Source organism: Equus przewalskii, chromosome 1 (genome assembly GCF_037783145.1).
Source record: "Equus przewalskii isolate Varuska chromosome 1, EquPr2, whole genome shotgun sequence".
Classification (NCBI taxonomy): Eukaryota; Metazoa; Chordata; class Mammalia; order Perissodactyla; family Equidae; genus Equus; species Equus przewalskii.
The window spans coordinates 68,742,097-68,765,837 of record NC_091831.1 but is presented as its reverse complement, the minus strand read 5'-3'; the positions used below and the strand labels follow the sequence as shown (position 1 = coordinate 68,765,837).

General features: G+C 46.3%; 2 long non-coding RNA genes across 3 annotated transcripts; one reads left to right on the top strand and one right to left on the bottom strand.

Annotated features, from left to right (window-relative positions):
• Positions 1-8,293: 8,293 nt before the first annotated feature.
• On the bottom strand, positions 8,294-12,797 carry LOC139082485 (uncharacterized). 2 transcript variants are annotated; one of them, XR_011538540.1, is made up of 3 exons: positions 12,615-12,757; positions 12,042-12,237; positions 8,294-11,950 (listed from the first exon to the last, which is right to left on the bottom strand). It is a non-coding gene; the product is annotated as an uncharacterized lncRNA (long non-coding RNA). The 2 variants fall into 2 exon arrangements; XR_011538541.1 differs by lacking the exon at positions 12,042-12,237 and having other exon boundaries at positions 12,615-12,797.
• On the top strand, positions 10,742-11,590 carry LOC139082484 (uncharacterized). Its single transcript, XR_011538535.1, has 3 exons — positions 10,742-10,880; positions 11,075-11,193; positions 11,358-11,590. It is a non-coding gene; the product is annotated as an uncharacterized lncRNA (long non-coding RNA).
• Positions 12,798-23,741: the final 10,944 nt, after the last annotated feature.

The window sequence follows — 23,741 nt, the reverse complement described above, 5'->3', positions numbered from 1 at the left end:
ATCTGCTTTCTGTTTCTATGGATTTATTTATTCTGTATATTTCATACAAATAAAATCATAAAATACGTGACCTTTTGTGCCTGCCTTCTTTCATTTAGTATAAGGTTTTCAAGGTTCATCTACATTATAGCGTGTATCAGTGCTCCATTCATTTTTATGGCTGAATAATATTCCACTGTATGGATAGACTACGTTTTGTTTATGCATTTATCTGTTGATGGACATTTGGGATATTTTCACTTTTTGACCATTATGAATAGTGCTTCTAGGAACACTCATGTACCAGTATTTGTTTGAGTACAGCACCCTGTGTAACTCTTCATCTGGCTGTTCATCTGCATGCTTTATCATGTCCTTTAACAGACTGGTAAGTGTAAATAACTGTTCCCTTGAGTTCTGTGAGCCACTCTAGCAAATTAATTGAACCTGAGGAGGGGCTTGTTGGAACCAGTGATTTGCAGCCAAATTGGACAGAGGTTGTGGGTTGCCTGAGGACCTAATACTTGTGACTGGCATCTGAAGTAAGGTGGGAGCAGTCTTGTCGATCTGAGCCCTTTACCTGTGGGATCTGACACTATCCTCTGGTAGATAGTGTTAGAATTGAGTTAAATTGTAGGACACTCAGCTGGTGTCTCAGAGAATTTCTTGGTGTGGGGAAAAACCTCCTTACATTTGGTGACCAGAAGTGTCAGAAGTGAAGCGTTCTGTGTGAGTAATAAGAAGACCTACAGGGAAGAAGCACACTGTAGGGAAGAACTGGGTTTTTCCCCACATAGGAAGGAAAAATTTGAGTTTTTCATTACAACACACTAAGAACAAACTATGAGAAAGAGAAATTAAGAAAACAATCTTGGTGCCAGCCCCATGGCCTAGTGGTTAAGTTTGCAGCACTCTGCTTCAGCTGACCAGGTTTGCAGGTTCAGAGCCCAGGCACAGACCTATACCACTCGTCAGCCATACTGTGGTGGCAAACCACATATAAAGTAGAGGGAGATTGGCTTAGATGTTAGCTCAGGGCAAATCTTCCTCAATCAAAGAATCAAAGAGAGGAGGGTCGGCAACGGAGTTAGCTCAGGGCGAATCTTCCTCAGTGAAAAATTTAAAAATTTTTTTAAATTTAAAAATAATAAAAAAAGAGAAAACAACCCCATTTCCAATTGCACCAGAAACAATCAAATACTAAGGAATAAATTTAACCAAGGAGGTAAAAGTCCTGTACACTAAAAACTATAAGACATTGATGAAGAAATTGAAAAAGACACAAATAAATGGAAAGATTTTCCATGTCCATGGATTAGAAGAGTTAATATTGTTAAAATGTCCATACTACCCAAACCAGTCTACAGATTCAATGCAATCTCTATCAAAATTCCAATGACATTTTTCACAAAAATAGAACAAACAATCCTAAAACTTGTATGGAACCATAAAGGACTCCAGATAGCCAAAGTAATCTTGAGAAAGAAGAACAAAGCTGGAGGCATCATGCTCCCTGATTTCAAACTGTATTACAAAGCTATAGCAATCAAAATAGTATGATATCGGCATAAAAACAGATACATAGATCAATGGAAAAGAACAGAGATCCCAGAAATAAACCCACATACATATGGTCAATTAATTTAAAACAAAGTAGCAAGAACATACAATGGAGAAAGGAAAGACACTTCAATAAATGGTGTTGGGAAAACTGGACAGCCACCTGCAAGAGAATGAAACCGGACCGCTATGGTACAGCATACACAAAAATTAACTCAAAATGGATTAAAGACTTGAATGTAAGACTGAAACCACAAAACTTCTAGAAGAAAACGTAGGTGGTAAGCTCCTTGACATCGACCTTGGTGATGATTTTTTGGATTTGACATCAAAAGCAAAGGCGACAAAAGCAAAAATCAACAAATGGATCTACAACAAATTAAAAAGCCTCTGCACAGCAAAGGAAACCATGAATAAAACGAAAAGGCAATCTACTGAATGGGAAAAAATATTTGCAAATCGTATATCTGACAAGGAGTTAATAAGCAAAATACAGAAAAAACTCATACAACTCAATGGCAAGAAAATAAATTCAATTAAAAAATGAGCAGAGGATTTAAGCAGACATTTTTCCAAAGAAGACATACAGATAGCCAATAGGCACGTGACAAATGCTCAACATGACTAATCATCAGGGAAATGCAAATCAAAAACCACAGTGAGATACCACCTCACACCTATTACCAAAGAGACAAGAAATAACAAGTATTGGACAGGATGCGGAGCAAAGGAAGCCTTGTGCACTGTTGGTGGGACTACAAATTTGTGCAACCACTATGGAAAACAGTATGGGGTGCTTCAAAAAATTAAAACTAGAAATACCATATGATTCAGCCATTCCAAGTCTGGGTATTTATCTGAAGAAAACAAAAACACTAACTTGAACGTGCATCCCCATGTTCATTGCAGCATTATTTACAACAGGCAAGACATGGAAGCAACCTAAGTGTCCATAAATGGATGAATGGATAAAGAAAATGTGATATAAAAAAATATATATGTACACACACACATATATATCTACACACACACACACAGTCATGTGTCAATTAACAAAGGGGATACGTTCTGAGAAGTGTGTTGTTAGGTGATCTCATGGTTGTGCAAGCATCATAGAGTGTACTTACACAAACCTAGATGGTATAGCCTGCTACACATGTAGGCTATATAGTACTAATCTTACGGAACCACAGTCGTTTTCATATATATGTGTGTGTGTGTATATATACATATATATATACACAATGGAATATATATATGTATATGTATTATATACATATACATATAATGGAATATTATTCAGCTATAAAAAAGAAGGAAATTTTGCCATTTGTGACCACATGGATGGACCTTGGGGGCATTATGCTAAATGAAATGTCAGACAGAGAAAGACAAATACTGTATGATCTCTCTTAAATATAGACTCTAAAAACAAAAAATGGAACTCCTAGATACAGAGAACAGATTGCTGGTTGCTTGGGGGTGGGGGTGGCAGGTAGAGGGTGGGGCAAATTGGTGAAGGGGTCGAAAGGTGCAAACTTCCAGTTATAAAATAAATAAGTCCTGGGGATGCAATGTACAGCATGGTGACTGTAGTTAATAATACTCTATTGTATATTTGAAAGTTGCTAAGAGAGTAGATCTTAAAGGCTCTTATCACAAGAAAAATAATTGTAAATATCTGTGGTGATGGATGTTAACTAGATAGACTTTTTGTGGTAATCATTTTGCAATGTATACAAATATTGAATCACTATGCTATATACCTGAAACTAGCATAATGTTATAAGTCAACCGTACCTGAATTTAAAAAAAAAGAAAGAAGACAGAGAACTTGGGGGAAAAAAGTTTTTAATTTTGATGAAGTCCAATTTATCTATTGCTTTTGTGGCTTGTGCTTTGAGCATCAACCAAGAGATTAACGCCTAATCCAAGGACAACAAGACTTGCTGTTCTGTTTCTTCTAAGAGGTTTATAATTTTAGGTCTTACATTTAGATTTATGATTAACTTTGAGTTGATTTTAGTGTATTGTGTTAGGGGTCCAACTTCATTCTTTTGCGTGTGGCTATCCAGTTGTCCCAGCACCGTTTGTTGAGAAGCCTATTCTTTCTTCCATTAACTAGGCACTGTTGTTGAAAATCAGTGGACCCATCAATCAAGGAGTCACGTGACACAAGTTATCCAGTTAGAGTTCTAGGCCCCAAGGTGAGGCGAGGGATACAGCTGACGTGGGTTCAGGACAAATACCTGCCTCAAAGGGATGCGATGAGGGCCTCTAATGTGCAGGCAGCATTCTAAGACCCTTACAGACATCAGCTCTTGTCACCCTCATGGCAATCCCCGAGGGTAAATACTGTTATTCTTTCCCACGGAGGAGGAAACTGAGACACAGAGCGCTTAAGCATTTTGGGCAAGGCCATTCAGCAGGGAAGAGGAGGATGCCAGCAATCAAACCTGGGCAGTTTGGCTTCCAAGCTTGAGCTCCCAACCACTACACCAGGTAAGGAGCCAGCACAGTGCCTGCCATCTCTCAAGCTCTCAAGAAAGACAAAAAAGTAGCTCTTATTTGTGAAGTGAGAGTAGGTCTAAGATGGTATATGTGCAAGGGCGTCTTTATGAACTCTAAAGTGCCGTTCCGGATAGGCATGAACTGCAGGATGCAGGACTTAGGCTCTGCTTGTTTTCTCACTGGCCTCATCTGTGACATGACCAAGGACTTCTGTTTGTGGAGAGTCATGCTGGCAGAGGAGCCTTACCTGAAGAGACATATTTTTGGTTTAATCTTAGATCAGCTACAATGCACAAAGCATAGAGTGGGTTCGTTGTTGTTTTTAAGGCTTCCTCAATCTCATGGAGAGTTTAGTCAGTCCATTTCCGGAGAGGGTCAGAACACGTGGCACCCACTCTCTCACAGACGCGTACCCACAGAAATGTCCCAGTCCTGCACGCCCAGCTCTGGGAAGCTGCCTTTCCCTCGAGACACTTTGTTATTTAGAAAGGAAAAGTAATGTGTGAAAATAAGTCTTCAGGCTGCAGAAGATCTATCTACAGGATATCGTTGTCACCTGATGTTCAGGAAAGGAAGATGCTCTAAACAGCAAAGGCAGATAATTATTACTTTCCAAGAAGCAGTCAGCAAGAACCTCGACGAAAGAAAAGCAAGCTTGCTTCCATCCGAGGACGGTTGATGCAGATAAGAAATTCACTTTTGATGTGGAGGGGTGGGAACTTGGCACAGGCATCAGTGTTCAATACCCTGGGGTAGTATGTTTGTAATACAGATCAAAAGAAAAACAAGCCCCCTTTACAGCATGGTCTCTATTGCTTCTGTACAAAATTCAGTCATGCCAAGAAGAAAGAAGTTAGCCCCAGAAAGGGTCATTTTTCGTAAGATACTTGTATTAGTTTCCTATCACTGCTGTAACAAATTACCACAGACTTAGTGGCTTAAACAACACAAACTTACCTTCTTACATTTCTCAATGTCAGAAGTCTGAAATGGATCTCAAATCAAGGTATTGGCAGGCTGCATTCCTTCCGGAGGCTCTGTGGGAGAGTCCATTTCCCTAGAGGCTGCCTGCATTCCTTGGCTTATGGTTCCCTTCTCAATTGTGTCACTCCCACCTCTGCCCCCAATGTCACATCTCCTTCTCTGACTCTGACCCCCTGTCTCTGTCTTATAAGGACTCTTGTGATTCCATTGGGTCCACCCCACTGATCCACGATAACTTTCGCATCTCAAGGTGCTTACCTTGGTCACATCTGCCAAATCTCCTCTGCTGCATAAGATCGGAGGGTCAGAGGTTCTGGGGATTAGAGCGTGGACTAATTTGGAGGCTGCTATTCTCTCCACTGAGCCATTGTAGCCCTTTCTGCTTCCAAGCGGACAGATAAGGAGCCTAGTTTGCCTGGCCTCTTCCAATTTGAGGCAAGAGCAGAAGGGCGCAGGCTCGTGCACGTGTTCTTATCGAGAGGATGCCTGTTGGAGCCGGGCAGGGCAGTGCCTTGCGGCATCTCCCACCCCTCTGAGCATGACCACTCACTCTGGAAGATGCCCTAAGAGCATGCAAGAGCAGAGCAGCCAGGGCAGTTGGCCTTGGACTTGGCCCTCCCTTTTAAATAACTGCAATAGCTACTACCAGTAACTAAATGGTTGCTGTACACCTCACATCCAGCTGAGGCTGTGCAGACATCATCACGTGGATCCTCACAATATTCTTGCCAGTATTCTTCTCAGTTTATGGACAGGGAAGTGGAGGTTTGGAGGAGGGAAGTGAACTCCTAACATCACACATCTGGGAAGGATTCATGTCTGTCAGACTTGGGGTCTGCTCCCAAACACCATGCCCTGCCCGCTCCTACTGCCTCAGGGAAGCCCCAGTCATGACTGGCGGGCCCACAGAGGTGTCACAGGCCAGGACCTATACTCCCGGTGTGGTTTCCTGTGCATCTTACTTTCTCTAGGAGATGGTGGGCTCTTCAGCACAGGAGAGATGCCTCCTCTTCCCTTGCTTTCTCCCCTAGTGTCCAGCAGAGTGCTAGGTGCACAGTGAGTGCCCAATAAGTGCCTGTTTCTTGCCTTATGTGCCTTAGATTTCAATCCTACTTCTCTCCCCAGAGAGCATCAAGTTCCCTGTGGGATCAGCACACACTGAGCACTACACCTGGCGTGCCCTCCTCCCGGGCCCACCTGTAAAAGATCTAAAGCAGAAGGCAAAGTCTCAGCATCTTTCTCTGTTTCATAACTGTCTTGTCTCTTAAGACTCTTGGTGCTTCAAGCCAAGATTCCTTTCCCTTTAATCAAATACTTCCAGGATCTACAAGCTCCACATGTCCCTCAGATGTGTCCTCTGCCCTGACTTAAAGAGGGAGAGCTAAAGCTCAGGCAGTGCAGCCCTTTTGTGCCCCTGCAGAGGATGAGGAGCAGGTGAAGGGAGCTGAGCTCCTGCTGCAGGCGTGCTCCCACCACCCTCCACAGAGTCCCCTCAGACAGGCCGTGGTGGCTGCCGGCTAGCCACTGCCATCTGCCCCAAGGGTGAAGGCAGAGCTCACCCGCCGTGGTAAAGCACCGGCCACTTCAGAGTGAGGGCCGGGGGAGCTCCATTGCTGAGGCAGGATTGTGCTGTCAGGGGCTGGACTGGCCTTTTCCCCGCAGGAGCAAAGACCAGGTTTCCTACCTTGTAGGCACTTCCCTGCTCAGGAGAGGGGGCCCCAAAGGCTCTAACAACCCAGCCTGGGCACCCAGAAATTCAGAGCAAGGAAACTCTGCCGGAGGCGCTGAGTCAGGGGTTAGCATCTAAAGGCCACACAAGCATAGTAAGGAGGAAAGGGCAGTGCCTAGAGATGAGAGAAAGATGCCCCAGAAGACCAAGGCCAACTGCCCAGACAGCACTGCCTTCCCACCTTAACCGAGCTGGCCCTGGAATGAGGGAGCATTTTTTTTTCCTTTATGTGAGGAGGTGCCATTTGAGTCTGTCTCTATTGGTAGCTATATGATGGCAGACAACTGGGTGAAAAGTGGAAACGCAGAGTAATCAAATGTCTTCTCTGTAACCTAGATGTCAGCTAGGGTCACGTGGTCTCCTAGGGTTGAGAGAAGATGAGCTTGGGCCTTCATTCCTCCTTGTGGGAAATCCAATATCCTCCCCCCTCACCTCGGGAATGAAGATTCTTATGTTTTCATGTTCATATTTTTCTCTGTGCTAGTCAACTACCAGATTAGTTTGATTTATGGGTCAATTAAAAATGTATCCAACAAAACTCTGTTGTATTGGAATAGAGTCAGAGATCTCAGTATGAACTCATGTTTAACCCAATATATATGCTGATGTATAGATACAGAAACAGTTATAGATATGTATATACACCAGTTAATATACACACGATTATTTCCTAGCTCTGCTGCAAGGAGCCGAGAAGCAACAACACCCCGGTAGCAAAGAGCACACCCAGTGTCTAGATCTTGGTTTCTAAATATCATTCTCTGATAAAAGGGACCAGGGCTCCTTGGAGAAATGGTTGACTCTAGAGCAGGGAAAATACAACACCAGCCTGGAGCATACACACAACAAAGAAGGAAGTGCTTGATAAACGAAAGTATTAGGGCATGTCAAAGGAACACAGGAACCAACCTGCTCAGGAAAAACTCAGTTCTGCCTACCTCCTGTGTTGGGAAAAACCCAATTCTTCCCTACCATGTTTCTCTCCTGTACTATTCACACAGAACACTTCTCTTCTGACATTTCTGGTCACCAAAGGTGTGGAGGTGTTTCCCCACAACAAGCAATTCTCTGTGACACCAGCAGGGTGTCCTACATTTAACTCAATTTGAACACTATCTACCTGGAGATAGCATCAGGTTCCACAGATTCAGGACTCAGTCCCACAAGACTGCTCCCCGGGGGCCAGCCATACGGCTGAGTGGTTAAGTTCACGCGCTCTGCTGCGGCGGCCCAGGGTTTCGCCGATTCAGATCCTAGGCGCGGATATGGCATCACTCATCAGGACATGGTGAGGCGGTGTCCCACATGCCACAACTAGAAGGACCCACAACTAAAATATACAACTATATACTGGGGGGATTTGGGGAGAAAAAAAAAGACTGCTCCCCACACGATCCCCCCAACTTCAGATGCCAATCACAAGCCCAGGGTATCACCTGCGCTTCTGACCGACCAGCTATAGATGGAAGGATCCAAATACCCTCTCCTCGGGTTCAAGTAATTTGCTAGAGCAGCTCACAGAACTCAGAGTAACACTTATATTTACCGGTTTATTAAAGGATATGATAAAGGCTACAGATGAACAGCCAGATAAAGAGATATACAGGGGGAGGTCTGGGAGGGTCCTGAGCACAGGAGCTTCTGTCCCCACGGAGTTGGGGGTGTGTCATCCTCTCAGTATATGAATGTATTCGCCAATCTGGAAGCTCTCTGAACTCCATACTTTTGGGATTTTTATGGAGGTTTCATCATATAGACATGACTGATCATTAACTCCATTTTCAGCCTTTCTCCCTTCTCAGGAGAATAGGGTGCGGGGCAGAAAATTCTAAGCCTGGTCTTTCCGGTGACCAGCTGTCATCCAGGAGCGCCCCCCAGAGCCACCTCATTAGAACAAAAGAGGTCTTCTCCTGTCGCCCAGGAAATTAGAAGGGTTTCAGGAGCTCTGCATCAAGAACAGAGGTCAAAGAACAGTATTAGAACAAGAGATGCTCCTAGTGCACTTATCAGACAGCAAATGACCAGGGTTTTAGGAGCCTTGTGCCAGGAACTGGAGGCAGACACCAATATATATATTTTCTACTATCTCACACAACCCAAAAGAGCTTCTAATGGCTAAAGCCAGAACGATTCAAGCAACAAAATAAAAAACATAGCATTGGGGCAGGCCCGGTGGTGCAGCGGTTAAGTGTGCACATTCCGCTTCTCGGTGGCCCGGGGTTCACCGGTTCGGATCCTGGGTGCGGACATGGCACTGCTTGGCAAGCCATGCTGTGGTAGGCATCCCACGTATAAAGTAGAGGAAGATGGGCACGATGTTAGCTCAGGGCCAGTCTTCCTCAGCAAAAAGAGGAGGACTGGCAGTAGTTAGTTCAGGGCTAATCTTCCTCAAAAAACAATAATAAATAAATAAATAAATGCAGCATTGGATTATAACCCAAAGTATAAAATACATGTCTATAAATCCACACTGAAGTGAATTACGATTGAATAAGTAAATAAATGAGTGAGAAGGGGCAGTTCATCCTTGCAAGAGATTCCAAGCGGCACATGGAGACACGCCCCGCGCCAGGGCCTGCAGCCCAATCCCCGCTCCTCCAAGCTCCAAACCTGGGCTCCAAAGAACATTGTAGGCAGAGCGGAAAATAGTGACTTAGAGTGGAGAAATCTGGCAGACATCCCCTTAGCCACATGATGACGGTTAATGTCACCAGGAGTGTCATGCAGATCTCCTGTGTCCCCCCGTATGATGTGATGGGAAGAGCTTCTTTAGTATTCTTTCCAAAACCCAATCACCCCAGTGTAATCAGGAGAAAAACATCAGAAAAATCCCAATTGAAGGAACTGCTACAAAATACCTGACCAGTACTCCTCAAAACTGCGAAGGTTGTGAAAAACAACAAAAGACTGAGAAACTGTCACAGACCAGAGGAGACTAAGAAAACACGACAACTGAAAGCAATGTGATACCTGAGTGGAGCCAGGAACAGAAGGAGGGCATTAGTGGGAAAATGACTGAAACCCAAATAGAGCCTGGGGCTTTGTTAATAGTAATGCACCAGGGCTGGTTCCTCAGCGTGACAACTGTACCAGGGTAGCGTCAGATGTTAACAACAGGGGCTCTGGGGGTGGGGTACAGGTAAACTCTGTGTTCCCATTGCAACTTTCCTATAAATCTAAAATTTTTTCAAAATAATGCTTATTTTTTAAAAACCTCTAATTGAGTTTTTAAACAATACACCCTAATGCATTCAACAAACACACACATCACACTCACCCCACTCGGCACTATTCCAAGCGCAGCACAAATACAAACTACTCCTCCTGATGTGATCATTATTATCACGTCTAATCTGCGTGGCTGTCCGGCTCCAGCGTGCATTCTCACCACTTTACCTCTCAGCTCGGCTTGCTGGCCCTGGCCTGCACCATATCAACCAAGGCTGGCCTCAGCCCTGCCTGGATTCTCAGCAAAAAAACTCCCCAAAACAAAAGCAAACAAACCCATTCACACAAGACGTTTTCTAAGCTGAGCATCAGAGGTCTCATCTTTTTTTTTTTTTTTTTTTAAGGAAGATTAGCCCAGAGCTAACTACTGCCAATCCTCGTCTTTTTGCTGAGGAAGACTGGCCCTGAGCTAACATCTGTGCCTGTCTTCCTCTACTTTATATGTGGGATGCCTACCACAGCATGGCTTGCCAAGCAGTGCCATGTCCGCACCCAGGATCCAAACCGGTGAACCCCAGCCCGCTGAGAAGCAGAACCTGCAAACTTAACTGCTGCACCACCGGGCCGGCCCCCAGAGGTCTCATCTTTAAAAGCAGTGCCTGGGCCACTTCCACCATGCAGAGCTTCTCCCTCTGCCCCCTCTCCTCCTCCCTCCTCCCCTCCCAGCCGGATTCCTGGGTAGGGCTTATGCTGAGGAATTTAGCCTCTCCTACTTACTGTCCCCTGCCCAATCCATGGGAAGAGGGAACAGATTTTCACAACTGACTTTTTTTCACAGTACACAGACTGGCCTGAGACTGGAGTCCCTCAGCTGGACAGTACAGAGGAACGGCCCTGCATGCGAGAAAGACCCTGAATTAACTCGCTCTAGAGGCCGGGGCACTGCAAGGCAGGAGACACAGAACTTCCCTCCGGGCTGAGGGTGGGGTGGGGCCAGTGAGGATCCACCAGGATGGCCACAGGCCAAGATGGCATCCAGGAGCCCACTGAGTCCCAGAGCTATGAACAGTGACTGAAGCAGGATTTCAGAGCTCCAGGGCAAAGAGGGGCCCTGGAAATGACTATTCTGTCCTTGTTTTACAGGTGCAGAAGGTCTCAAGAGGGGAGCACCAGGTCACAGGAGGGACTCTCCCAGAGCAAGATCAGCAGATCCAGGATGCCCCAGCCTGGAGGGGGCTGAAGGGGGCACCACTTGGGAGAAGGTGGGGACACCAAGGATTGTGAGAGCATGAAAGCAAATGAGATGGACCCGCTGGGGGGCTGCTTTGGGGAAAGCTGGCTGTTAAGAAAGACATGGCATCACACCATTTATCCCAGGTAGGAAAGGGTCATCGCAGTGTGCACATCTCGCCGTTCCCTCCCACAGATGTGGCTTCCCCTGCGGCCTCTCAGGCATCGGCCTCCAGGTCAGCTCTTCATAGTGTGTTCAGACTCAGTGAAGACGATGCTGATCAATGCCAGGTCTTGAGAATTTTGATGAGGCTTCCAGGAATAAGGGAAACTGAATTGAGTCAACTTCTGAAGAAAGATAAAACTTGAAGCTACTGGGAACAGCTATTTTATACCTTGACTGCTTTATAAAAGTCTGTTTGGGCCGGCCTCGTGTCGCAATGGTTACGTTCGCGCGTTCCACTTTGGCGGCTCAGAATTGGCTGGTTCAGATCCCGAGTGCGGACATGGCACCGCTCATCAAGCCATGCTGGGGCAGGCATCCCACATATAAAGTAGAGGAAGGTGGGCACGATGTTAGCTCAGGGCTAATCTCCTCAGCAAAAACAGGAGGATTGTCAGCCGAGGTTAGCTCATGGCTGATCTTCCTCAAAAAAGGAATTCTGTTCACGGGTCTGGTAAAATCTAGATCTCTAATATTTTTATGCCCAAGCCCCTTGGACACTGCAGCCCTTTTCAGTTTCTCCTTAGACAAAATTCATTCTTGTCAGCTCATTAAGCTGAAGAAGCCTGGGAATAAAATTTGAAACAAAGGTTAATAAAGTTCTTTGCCAGTAAAATGTAATAATAATAAAATAATAATAATAAAATCAAACCAGACCTGCTCACTAGGCCTGGCCTTGGCTCTGAGGCCCTAGAGGCAGAAGGCAGGCTTGCTGTCTCTGGCTGAACACAGCAAGTGAAGGGCCCACATCCTCTTTTCCAATTGCCTAAAGATACCTGTCACTTCCCATCACCTCTGTGGCAAAGCTGCACAGCCTCTCTCCTTCGCCAGTCTTTGTCAAAGAGCATTGGGGCTGGGGCAGAAAGAGAAGGGGACGTGTACTCCCCTCCCCAGAGCTCAGTTGTACAGAGCCCTGCCCTGGGGGCCAGGCAGGGCTCTGTGCCCTGAATGGGGCCTCCACCCATGCCTCCAGAGCAGTGTGGTCCCAACTTCCAAAATTAACTCTCCTTGCAGAGTTGGGGCATTAACCACCCTAGTAAACATACCCATATGTTACCACTGAGAGAAAGCAATTAAGCCCCTCAGCCATGAACTCGGTTAATTTATAGAACATAAATGAGCCACTGGGTCGGGGGAGAGGGGTGTAGGAAGGGGGAGCTGAGCAAGGCCGGCCCACTTGTGGGCTCAGGGGCAGTTGGGGGGACTGCAAGAAAAAGGCACTAAAAGTACCTGAGGTACCTTCTTCGTTTTGCCTGGAGCAGGCAGTGGCCTGCTCTCAGCCAGTCTGGAGGACCCCCAACAAAGTTCAGGCTCAGGGATAAATTCCCACCACAGACAGGATTGGGCCCCACCCTCTGAGGCTCCCCCACGGCTTCAGGAGTCCCAGGGACCTAATAATACGCACAAATCAGAACGCAGGCTGCAGGCCCTGGCCATGCAAGGAGAGGAAGAAAGCCGACACCTGCCCTGGCCTGGCCCCTCTGGCCTGGCCCTAAAGCAGCCAGGCAGCCGCCCTGGAGCCAGAGGCCCCTGCCTGGGTGCACCAGCAGCACCCTATATTGAGAGGATGAGTGTGCAGGGGGGAATGGCAGGCATGTGGCCCAGCTGTCACAGTGAGCCCAGCCCAGGCAGGCTGCTCTCTGCCAGCACCCTCCTTCCTGCCTTCAGGCTCCAGGGCCAGCAATGGACACTCCGGGCGCTTTCAGTTCACGCAATAATGAAACCCGTGAAGTAGAAAACCAGGTACACAGAACGAGTGGAGGCCACTTTGAAAAGAGAAAATTTAAAAACCTGCTTAAGGAAGGTAGCAGACTTTGTCCTCAATGCTGACTCTGACTGACGGGATCTAAGAGGGCAATGCCCTCTTTTACATTTCACCCAGGAAGAAGCCTGATAGCTCCGTATTTCCAGGGCTGCCCAGACTTACCCACCCCCTCACTACGTCCCCCAGCCATTCCACGACTCAGGAGAAAGTAACAGTCTAGAGACACAGGCTTCTTGATGCAACAGCAGCCTGGGACTTTATGATCAACTCTCTGCCTGGTTTTTCAAATCTGCAAAATGGGTCTACTTCTAGCTTTCCTCTTGAGCCAGCTGCTCCTTCGTTGTGGAGGGAAGATCCTCTCATTCCAGTTCATGATGGGCAGAGATGCTGTGAGACTCACTCAACCAGCCCCAGTGGAAGGAACTATGGCTCTGGGAGCCCCATTCTCAGAGAGGCTTAGTCACCGCTCTTAAGGAGCACCCGAGATTAAGAAGACCCAAGTCAGGCTTGGGTGGTGGAGAGTGTCTCAGCAGTTCAAGGCCAAGCTGCCTTTTCCCCTAGGACGGGCACACTGCCATCTGCCCAGGGCCATGGACAGGCACACATGGGCTCCCCACGTGCTCAGGAAAGGAGAAACAGTCTGGACACCTGACTGGAAATGTGGAGGCGCATGGTGGGGGATGAGCTCCCTGGCATGTGGGAGGCGGGCACCTGAGGCACTGAGAGGCGGTGTCCAGGAGAATGAGCCTCAGCGCTCAATTGAGGGAGGAGGTGAGGCAGGAGATCGGAGGAGATGGGGCAGGAGAGCGCAGCATGTGCAGGGAGCCTGGCTGGCCCCATGTGCTTCCCTGGTGGGGTCTAGATGCTCTTGTCTCTCACCCAGGGCCCACCAAAGCCACTCTTGGCTTTAAGGTTTGAGTTTAAAGCCTGGCTTACTTGCCCAAGGAGAAAGAAAAAAAAACAGGCCACTTGTCAGTGTCTCCCTGCTTCCTTCTAGAGTCGAGCAGTGTGTGAAGGAGAGGACAGCTGCCTGCCTGAGAGTCCCCAGGAAGGAGAAGCCTGTGCCAGTGGCCAGGTGCCTGTTGCTATAAGTGTGACCCTCAGGGCAGGGGGAGCTGTGCCGGGGTCAGGGGCTCAGCCTGTCCAGCCCCCAGCCTCAATGCATAGGCAGGCCCTGGGCCCTGGGTCACCAGAATGTTGCTCTGAACATGGGGATTCTTCTAGAGGACAGATCAGAGATGCTCATGCTTCTTCTCCACCAGGCTGAAGAGCTGGGGAGAGAATGGCAGGGCTGGCATCCATCCTGGGGACAAGGGCACACATCAGCTCTAGCTGTCCACCCCTCCACAAAGCATGGAGAAAAGGGCACATGCTCCCAGCTCACCCAGTTCCTCCCCGCAAGAGTAAACCCTAATTCTCCTCTTCTGAGTACCTCTAAGGCACCAGCATTGACATAATATTCACCCCATGATTTGATGCAAACCAGTTACTCAGGAGTGAGGACCCAAATAGCAGTCCCTGACTTAGATGCACAAATAACCGAGTTGTTGGAAGTATAGAACCTCGGAGGAGGAATGTCATCTGGGAGATTAGCCAAGATGTCTTCTTTTCCCAGGTGCGGGCCTGAGACCCAGAGAGGCTCAAAGGCACATGGCAGAGCACCTTTTACCCTTGACCCCTGTCAGTGACCTCAAAAAGGTTTGTGTCCCCATCACAGACCAGAGAAAGAGCAACACCAATTCTCTAGAAGGCATTGGGGGGGGGGGGGTGCGGGGGAAGAGCCCTCCTTAAGACATAGCAAAAGGAAGCACTAGGCTCCCAGCCTCCCTCTCACCACAGTTGACATTGACACGGAGCACCTCTGGTCAGTTTGCTGTAATCTTCCAGCCCTGCAAGCCTGGACACACCACCCCCTTTCACAGACGAGGAAATTTAGGCTCACTGACGTTGAACTATTTGCACAAGGTAAAATGGCTTGTAGAATGGTAGCCCCTGGCATCTGACTGCCAACTTCAGTCTCTTACGCTTGTTTCTAAATATCTATTATCCGCTCCACTCCGCATGATGCCAGCGGCCTTCCTACAGCCTGTGGAGGAGCCCTATTATGCCGAGTGTCACATTTAAGTGCCTATTAGCACAGCTTCCCCAAACCCCTCCCGCAGCTGCCACCGCCCTTTGGGCCAAAGCCCAGGCTGTTGTTCTGGTTGACTCTCTGCTCCCCTTCCCAGAATCGTTGTTGCTGCCAGAGGCCTGGCAACTCTTCACACCCCTGTGCAGCTGCTTAAAGCACCTGGTTATTAAAAAGGTGAAGATCTCCTAATAAGAGAGAGGGATAGCTTTATGATTCCTATTTAGACTATTTAGTCCTCATCCTCTGCCATCAGATTCCCCTCCACCAGTGAGGAGGCTTATTTAACAAGTCAGATATGAGCAGGCACTGATATAAAAATAGAGGCAGGCGGTGGGAGCTGGCACTGTGACTCACCAGCAAGCGGCAGGCAGGCAGCAGAGCAGGGCAGACAGCTGCGCCCTCCACTCCCTCACCTCTCCTCCCCTCCCCTCTCCTCCTCTGCCTCCAATCCCCTTCTTCCCTCCCCTTTCAATTCCTCCCCTCTCCCCTCCCCTTTCCCCTCTCCTCCCCTCTCTCCTCCTCCTCCTCCCCTTTCCCATTCCCTCCTCCCCTCTCCCTTTTCCTCTTTCTCCCCTCCCATTCCCAGCACCCAGAATACAGGTCCTCAGAGCAGACACTAGACAAAGCCATGCTGTCTGAGGGAGCTTTCTCCAAGGCTCATTTACCACTTAAGACTCCACTGCCAGTGCCTGAGATGGTAGGAAACGCCAAAATGGCGCAAACTCTCATTCTCCTGTGGTCTTTCCTGATTTTCTATAGGGAACACTCCAGTTCTAACGACCCTCCCTGCCAGCACCTATGCTGGACTGGACTGAGAGGAAGTGAAATGGCTGCAGCCCAAGTCACACCCTCCATCTCAGCCCCAGGCCCTGCACTCCCCATCTCAGGCCCAGGCCCCACACTCCCCATCTCAGCCCCAGGCCCCACACTCCCCATCCCAGGCCCAGGCCCCCACTCCCCATCTCAGGCCCAGGCCCCCACTCCCCATCTCAGGCCCGGGCCCCGCACTCCCCATCTAGGGCCCAGGCCCCACACTCCCCATCTCAGGCCCAGGCCCCGCACTCCCCATCTAGGGCCCAGGCCCCACACTCCCCATCTCAGGCCCCAGGCCTCGCACTCCCCATCTCAGCCCCAGGCCCCACACTCCCCATCTCAGGCCCAGGCCCCACACTCCCCATCTCAGGCCCAGGCCCCACACTCCCTATCTCAGGGCCTAGGTCCCACACCCTCCATCTCAGGCCCAGGCCCCAACCCTCCATCTCAGGCCCAGGCCCCTCACTCCCCATCTCAGGCCCAGGCCCCACATGCTGCATGTTAGACACAGGCCTGCTCTACCCTCCCCACCAGCAGCTCCTCTTTCTGCACTCCTAGTCAGCTTGGCTCCACACTTTAGGCATGCTCACAAACTTCTTCCCGGCACCCCATGTTTCAGTGAACATCCAAATATGAATCAGAGACCTGGGAGTTTTTATGGAATCTCCCTCCTGCCCCAGAGATGCTGGGTTCTCTCTCTCTGTCTCTGTCCTTCCCGCTTAAGATAGTTCAATGGCTTTCCATCACTGTTAGAATAAAGAAAAATACAGCCTCACCCCACATCGCCCTAGCCCATCCCACTCCCTCCCAGCAGCACCCCCCTCCCTGTAGGCCTTGGGATGCTTCACCTTCACCCCTCATCTGGCCTTGCAGGAGCTGTGCCCTCCCTACTTCACCTGCTCACTCCTACTGACTCTTCAAAGGTGCCTCGACCTGCACTTGCTCACAGAACCCGTCCCTGCACCCTGGCCTATCCTATGTTGCCAAATGCCATGCCTCTCCTTTGTAGTATGTCCTGAGTTTAGAGACTTTCTTGATTTGTGTTGTTTGATAAATAATTGTCCCCCCACTACACTGTAAGCTCCTTGACTGTCCAGCCCCTGACTCTCTTGACTCATATTTCATCCCCTAGCACAGGGCCTGGCACACAGTAGGAGCTCAGTAAATGTTTGTTGAATAAATCAGCCAATTAATTGATGACTGGAGGGTGTGCCAATAAGCAGGGCAATAGTGGAGTGACAGAGTTCTGGATCCTTTTGGAAAATGAGTTAAAGAATAAGAAGACTAGATTTTGGATGTCTTGACTTCTCGGGCTGAGGATAAAGACAGCTCCCACTCCTGTGTCCTTGGATAACCGGGAAGTTGGGTGGAGGAAAAAGGACACTTCCCTGGCTGTGAACCATGACCCTGTGTTCTCCTGTGGCCTGGAACAAATCTGTCTGCCTCACAGTACCTAGATTGCCCTTGGGAAAAAATAGAGCCATCAGCGCAGGGCAGGGGCTGGGGTGCAGCAAGTGAGGTGCCCAGAGTGCAGAGACTTGAGAAAGCAGCCGCTGTGAGGGCGGTCCAGTGCAGGTGTGATGACGGCCACCACCTCGTCCCAGCCAGACCAAGGTGTGTCTTTCCATGTGAGTGAGAGACTCTCCATAATTTCAGAGGTGCCGGATCCTCAGCTTTCAAACTCCTGGCCTCCAATGTCAGTGTTGTAGAGGAAGAAATGCGCCACTCCTCCCGAGAGAGACGGCCCAGGTTGGCAGGTTCAGCCTCAGTATCCCTGGTGGCCTCAGCTCACATTCTGCCTGGGCCTGGCTCTGCTTCATGGTCCTGCTCTCCACCTGTCTGCTCTGCACGAGCACTAGAAGGCTGAAACAAATCTTAGAGGAAAATCTGGATTCCAGAGACAGAGATGAAGTGTACCAGGCAAATTTTTTAAGTATTTACTGGAGAGGTTCAAGTACAGTCAAGATATTCCATATAGTACCTCATTGCCTGCAACGGAAGAGATAGTCAATAAATATGTGTTGATGAATGGACTGGACGGGGGGAGGGCAAGGGGGGAGAATTTTGAGCACTCTGGTTTAGGAAGGGCAAAGTGTAAAACGGGAGGCTTTTCAGAACTTTGCAGAGAACTTGGGCATGGAGAAGCTCTTTAGTGGCATTGAGATTCCCGCTTCTCCTTGCTCACCACCTTGCCCTGCATCCTGAGGTGCTTCAGAACAGCCTCTCCTTCCTCTCCCATGTGTCCCCACCAGGAAGGGTGAGTAGGGCAGATTCACACACCGTCAGAGGAACAAGGGACCAGCAACAAGCGGGTCATCCTCCTCGTATCAGAGATGGAAATCCAACAGCAGAGCCAGACGAGAAATGCCTCTAGAACCAGAGGCTCTCTTCCACTGCTGGCTGCAGAGTTCACTGGGCACTCCTCTGGAGCTCAGAGCAGAGAAATGAGAGGAGCAAGTCTAGCTCCTTCCAACAGGTGCCACCTTGGGATCATGCATGACGCAGCCATTGTCTGATCCGCTGCCCAGCCCAAAATCCTAAGCTCCTCCACCTGTCTCAGGAACCCAGCCTCTGGTCTCCAGCAGGATTGCAAATGGATCTGCCCAAACTCGGCTCTGTTACTGGAAATACCATTCAGGGCTGCTGGGCTAGTGGAGCCTTTTCTGTTCTGTTTATTTTTTTAATTTTTCACTTAAATACTTTTAATATTAACATAACACACATTTCTTGAAAAAAAGATAAAGTTAGAAGAAATATTGAAGTATAAAAAGGCAGAAGAAAATCCCCCATCATCCCACCCACAGAAGCTGTCGTGGTGATTGATCACTTTGACCTAGTTCCTTTGTCCCGTTGGCCTTTCACTCTTCTTGTTTTCATGGTTCAGCAGATCCCTGTTGACACATGGCACATTAGCATTGAGCTGCGAGGGCTCCAGGCACCTCTGCCTCCCAGCGGGTGCCCTGTTATCCTGTGGAACTTTTCAGACCCAGTGCAGAGTAGGCAGAGAAAAAACAACAGCTCTAATATAAGACAGCAGAATTTGGGGCAAAATTCCTTAAGCCTGTATGTGAGATTTGAGCTGTTTTTCAGGGGGAGCTAAAGCCAAGCCTGAGAAGTAAGAGATGTTGAGTCCTAGTCTTAGAGAATATGGCAGGCTAACTTCTCAGAGTCAACACCGCTGTTGAAAACAACTAAAAAAGCTGAATAAAGTAGTGTAAAACTCTTACAAGCACTGAAGAGTTGAGAAGATAGTCAGGCATTACTAGGCCAAAATCTGAGGGAAGCCAGAAGTGTGGCAATTCTAGAAAGTGCGCTAGCCCTTACAGTGCTTGCGTATCTCAGTTACCTTGCACTTGGGGTTTGACAGCTCTGTAAAGCTTAGGGCCTCCCCACATGAAGCTGGGACCCTGAAGGGCTACATCACAGGGTAAGACTGAAGGTGGAAACCAGAAGTAAACCCTACCCACACTGCAGCTCAAGGATCTGAGAGGTAAAATGCCTTTCACATGGCCCCGAGCATGTGGGGTGCAGATTTCTGGGAAATTGTAAACACAAGCTGAGTCCTCACGTGTATCCGCAGCCCAAATTCATACCACCTGGGGGAATCAAGATACCTCAGGCTGTGAATTTCATTTAACATCGTCTAAAATTAGTGGTTTCCTAGGAGATCCTTGGCAGAAACAAATACAAATCCTTTCTGGAGAAAGCCTCTTTTTCCTAGGTTTCCAAGTGTCCTACAAGTAGTTTTTCAAGCACAGTGAATATGACTCTGTCAAGTACACATGGAAACATGGTGTATGAGCAAGAACCAAAACAACAGGTAACAGAAGCAAATTCCAAGACGTCAGTTACTTGGATTATTAGATCTATACTATAAAAACCATGCTTGCTCTACTTCTACAGAAGTAAGAGACAAGCTAACAAATATGCACAGGGGACAGAAAAGTATAAAAACATGACCTAGTTGGCTTGAAAAAGAATGAAACGGAATTTATAAAAATTTCTAAAAGTGAAAAATTCAATAACAGAAATTTAAAACTGAACAAAAGGATTTAACAATAGATTAAGTAAGTTAAAGGGAAAATTAGTAAGTTGGAAGACCAATTAGGGGAAATTACTCACAATGCAATTCAGATGAACCCCCTAAAATGAAAAATACAAAAAATTTTTTAATGTAAGAGGATATCTGAAATTCTGACATTCTATTTTTTGCTTGCAATTTTTCTTTCAAAATGTACATAAAACGAAATGCCCTAAACTTAAGTGTGCAGTCACTGAATTTGATCTGTGTAACAAAATCTTTTATCAAGATATAGAACATTTCCATTACCACAAAAAGTTTCCTCATACTACTTTTCAATCTCCACCCTATTCCCCAGAGATAACCACTGTTCTGTTTTTTTCTATCCCATAGACTAGTTCTGCCTGTTCTAGAATATCATATAAATGGCTTATTACAATATATATGCTTCTGCGTAAATTTTCTTTCACTCAGCATGTATTTGAGATCCATCCATGTTGTGTGTATCTGTAGTTTGTGCCTTTTTATTGCTGAATAGTATTCAATTATATGGCTACACATAGTTTGTTTACCCATTTATCTATTGATGGATACTCGAGTAGCTTCCAGTTTTTACTATTATGAATAAAGCTGCTACTAGCATTCTTGTTCAAGTCCTTATGTGAATGTATGTTTTTAATCTTCATGGGTAAATTCCCAGGAATAGAATTATCAGGTATTTGAGTAAGTGTATGGTTAGTTTTATAAAAAACTGCCAAATGTTTCCCAAGTGGTTGTACCATTTTACATTCCTACTTAAAGTATGAGAGTTCCAGTTGTTCCACATGCTTGCTAACATTTAGTGTTGCCAATCTTTTTAATTTTAGCCAGGATAGTAGGTATATAGTAGTATCTGATTGTTCTTTTATTTTGCCTCTCTCTGATGACTAAAAACATTGAGCATGTTTTCATGCACTTATCTTTTTTTTACTTGTGGTAAAATATACATAACATAAAATTTATCATTTTAACCATCTGTAAGTGTATAGTTCTATGGCATTAAGTATATTCACATTCCCATTGTTGTCCAACCATAACTACCATCCATTTCCAGGATATTTTCATCTTCTCCAACTGAAACTCTGACCCATTAAACACAAACTCCTCAATCCCCCCCCCCCCCCCACCGGCAACCACCCTTCGACATTCTGTCTCTATGAATTTGACTACTCTAGGTATCCTATACGAGACATAAGTGGAATCATACGGTATTTGTCTTTGGAGTACTGGTTTATTTCACTTAGTGTGTGTCCTCAAAGTTCACCCACGTTGTAATATGTTTCTGAATTTCCTTCCCCTTTAAGGTTAAATAATATTTCATTGTATACCACATTTTATTTATCCATTCGTCCATCAATGGACACTTGGACTGCTTCCACTTTTTGCCTATTATAAATCATGTTGCTGTGAACACAGGTGTGCAAATATCTCTTTGACTCCATGCTTTTATTTCTTTGGGTTGTATACCCAGAAGTAGAATTGCTGGATCATATGGCAATTCTATCCTTAATTTTTCAAGGAATTGCCATACCATTTTCCACAGATGCTGCACCATTTTACATTTCCACCAGCAATGCTCAAGTGTGCCAATTTTGCCACAGTCTTGCAACACTTGCTGTTCTGTTCTATTGGTTTGTTTTTGATAATAGCCATCCTAATGAGTATGATCATGTGCTTATCTTATTGGCCATTTGTGTATCTTCTTTTGTGAAGTGTCTGTTCAAAATATGTTGCCCATTTTACTGCATTTTAATGTGCTTGTTATTGAATGATGGGGGTTCTTTGCATAGCCCAGATACCAGTCTTTTGTCAGATACATGGTTTGCAAATATTTTCTACCAGTATGTGGCTTGACTATTCATTTTCTTAATGGTGTCCCTTAATGAGCAGCTATTTTAAATTTGGTGAAGCTGAATTTGTCAGTTCTTCAGAATGAGAGGAGAAAAAAATGGGACTGAAGGCAGTATTTGAAAAAACAAAGGCTGGTAATTTTCCAAACCTATTGAAAGACACCAATACACATATTCAAAAAGGTCATAAGTCCAAAATGAGATAAGTAAAAAGAAATCCATAATTACATACATCACAGAAAAAATGCAGAATATCAAAAGTGAAGAGAAAATCTTAAAAATAAAACAGCTGAGAGGTGGGGAGAGGGAAATGCAGATTGTCTCGAAGTGACAGACTGTTAACTTCTCAACAACAACAATGGCTCTCTGAAGGGATTGGACTCTACGTTTCACTTGCCTTCCCTGCACTAGAAGCTGCCCCAAGGACTCAACCTGGAGAGAGTAAGGTGGTGTTGAGAACATCTGGACGGTATACGTGACTGAATCCCATTAAGGCCTCTATATAAACTTTTAAGATTCTGGTGGGTGGGTACAGAGATCTACTTGTCTTGTGGCCACCCAAGACAAGCCTTGTATGTAAGTTTCCTTGCTTATTGAACCTGCCACTTTCCCATCTAGAGTGGCTGCCTCTTTCTTTAGTCTCTCCTTGCCCTTTGTATACACAGCCAGTTTACAAACCAATGATATGCCCAAAGAAATAACTGTCAACCAGGAATTCTATATTCAGAGAAAATGTCTTTCAAAAATCAGGGAGAAATAAAGGCATACACAGACGAAAACTGAGAGATTTTGCAACCAACAGACCCTCACAAAAGGAAATTCTGAAGACTGTGCTTCAAGCAGGAGGAAAGTGATTCCCCTTGAAGGGACCTGTAGGGCAAAGAAATGGGTGAAGAAAATTGTTAATATACAAGCAAATCTAAATTGTATAAAACAATTATAAAATCTTGAGGAGGTTAAAACTGTGACTGATACATAACAAATAATAATAACATCTGGGGGCTTTAAAAGATAGAACGAAAATATGTAACGAGTCAGGAGGAGAGTAAATGGATGGATTGACAGTCCTCAAATGGCCTTGTATTGTCCAAGGAGGTAAAAGTATTGATTAATTTTAGGTTTTGAATAGGTTGAACTAATAGCACAAAATAAAATGGTAGATTTAAACTCAAATATAGCAGTAATTACAGTAAATATAAGTAGACCAAATGTTTTAATTAAAAGACTAAATTGTCAGGCTGGAAAAACTATTCAACCATATGCTGATTACAAGAAATACATATAAAATATAAGGATACATCAAGGTTGAAACTAAAAGAATAGAGTTAAGAGTTGTAAGTTCAAGTCTTTGCTCTACTGCTTTTACTAATTTATAAACTTAGGCAAGTCAGTCAATTCTTCTTTTAAGATTTTATTTTTTTTCTTTTTCTCCCCAAAGCCACCCAGTGCATAGTTGTATATTCTTCATTGCGGGTTCTTCTAGTTGTGGCATGTGGGATGCTGCCTCAGCGTGGTTTGATGAGCAGTACCATGTCTGCGCCCAGGATTCGAACCAACGAAACACTGGGCCGCCTGCAGCAGAACGCGTGAACTTAACCACTCAGCCACGGGGCCAGCCCCAAGTCGGTCATTCTTGAAGCCTCACTTTTATAATTTATAAAGGTGGAATGATAATCCCTGTCTTAGATAATTTATAGGATTAAATGAGTTCATGTATGTGAAAGTACTTCATATAACT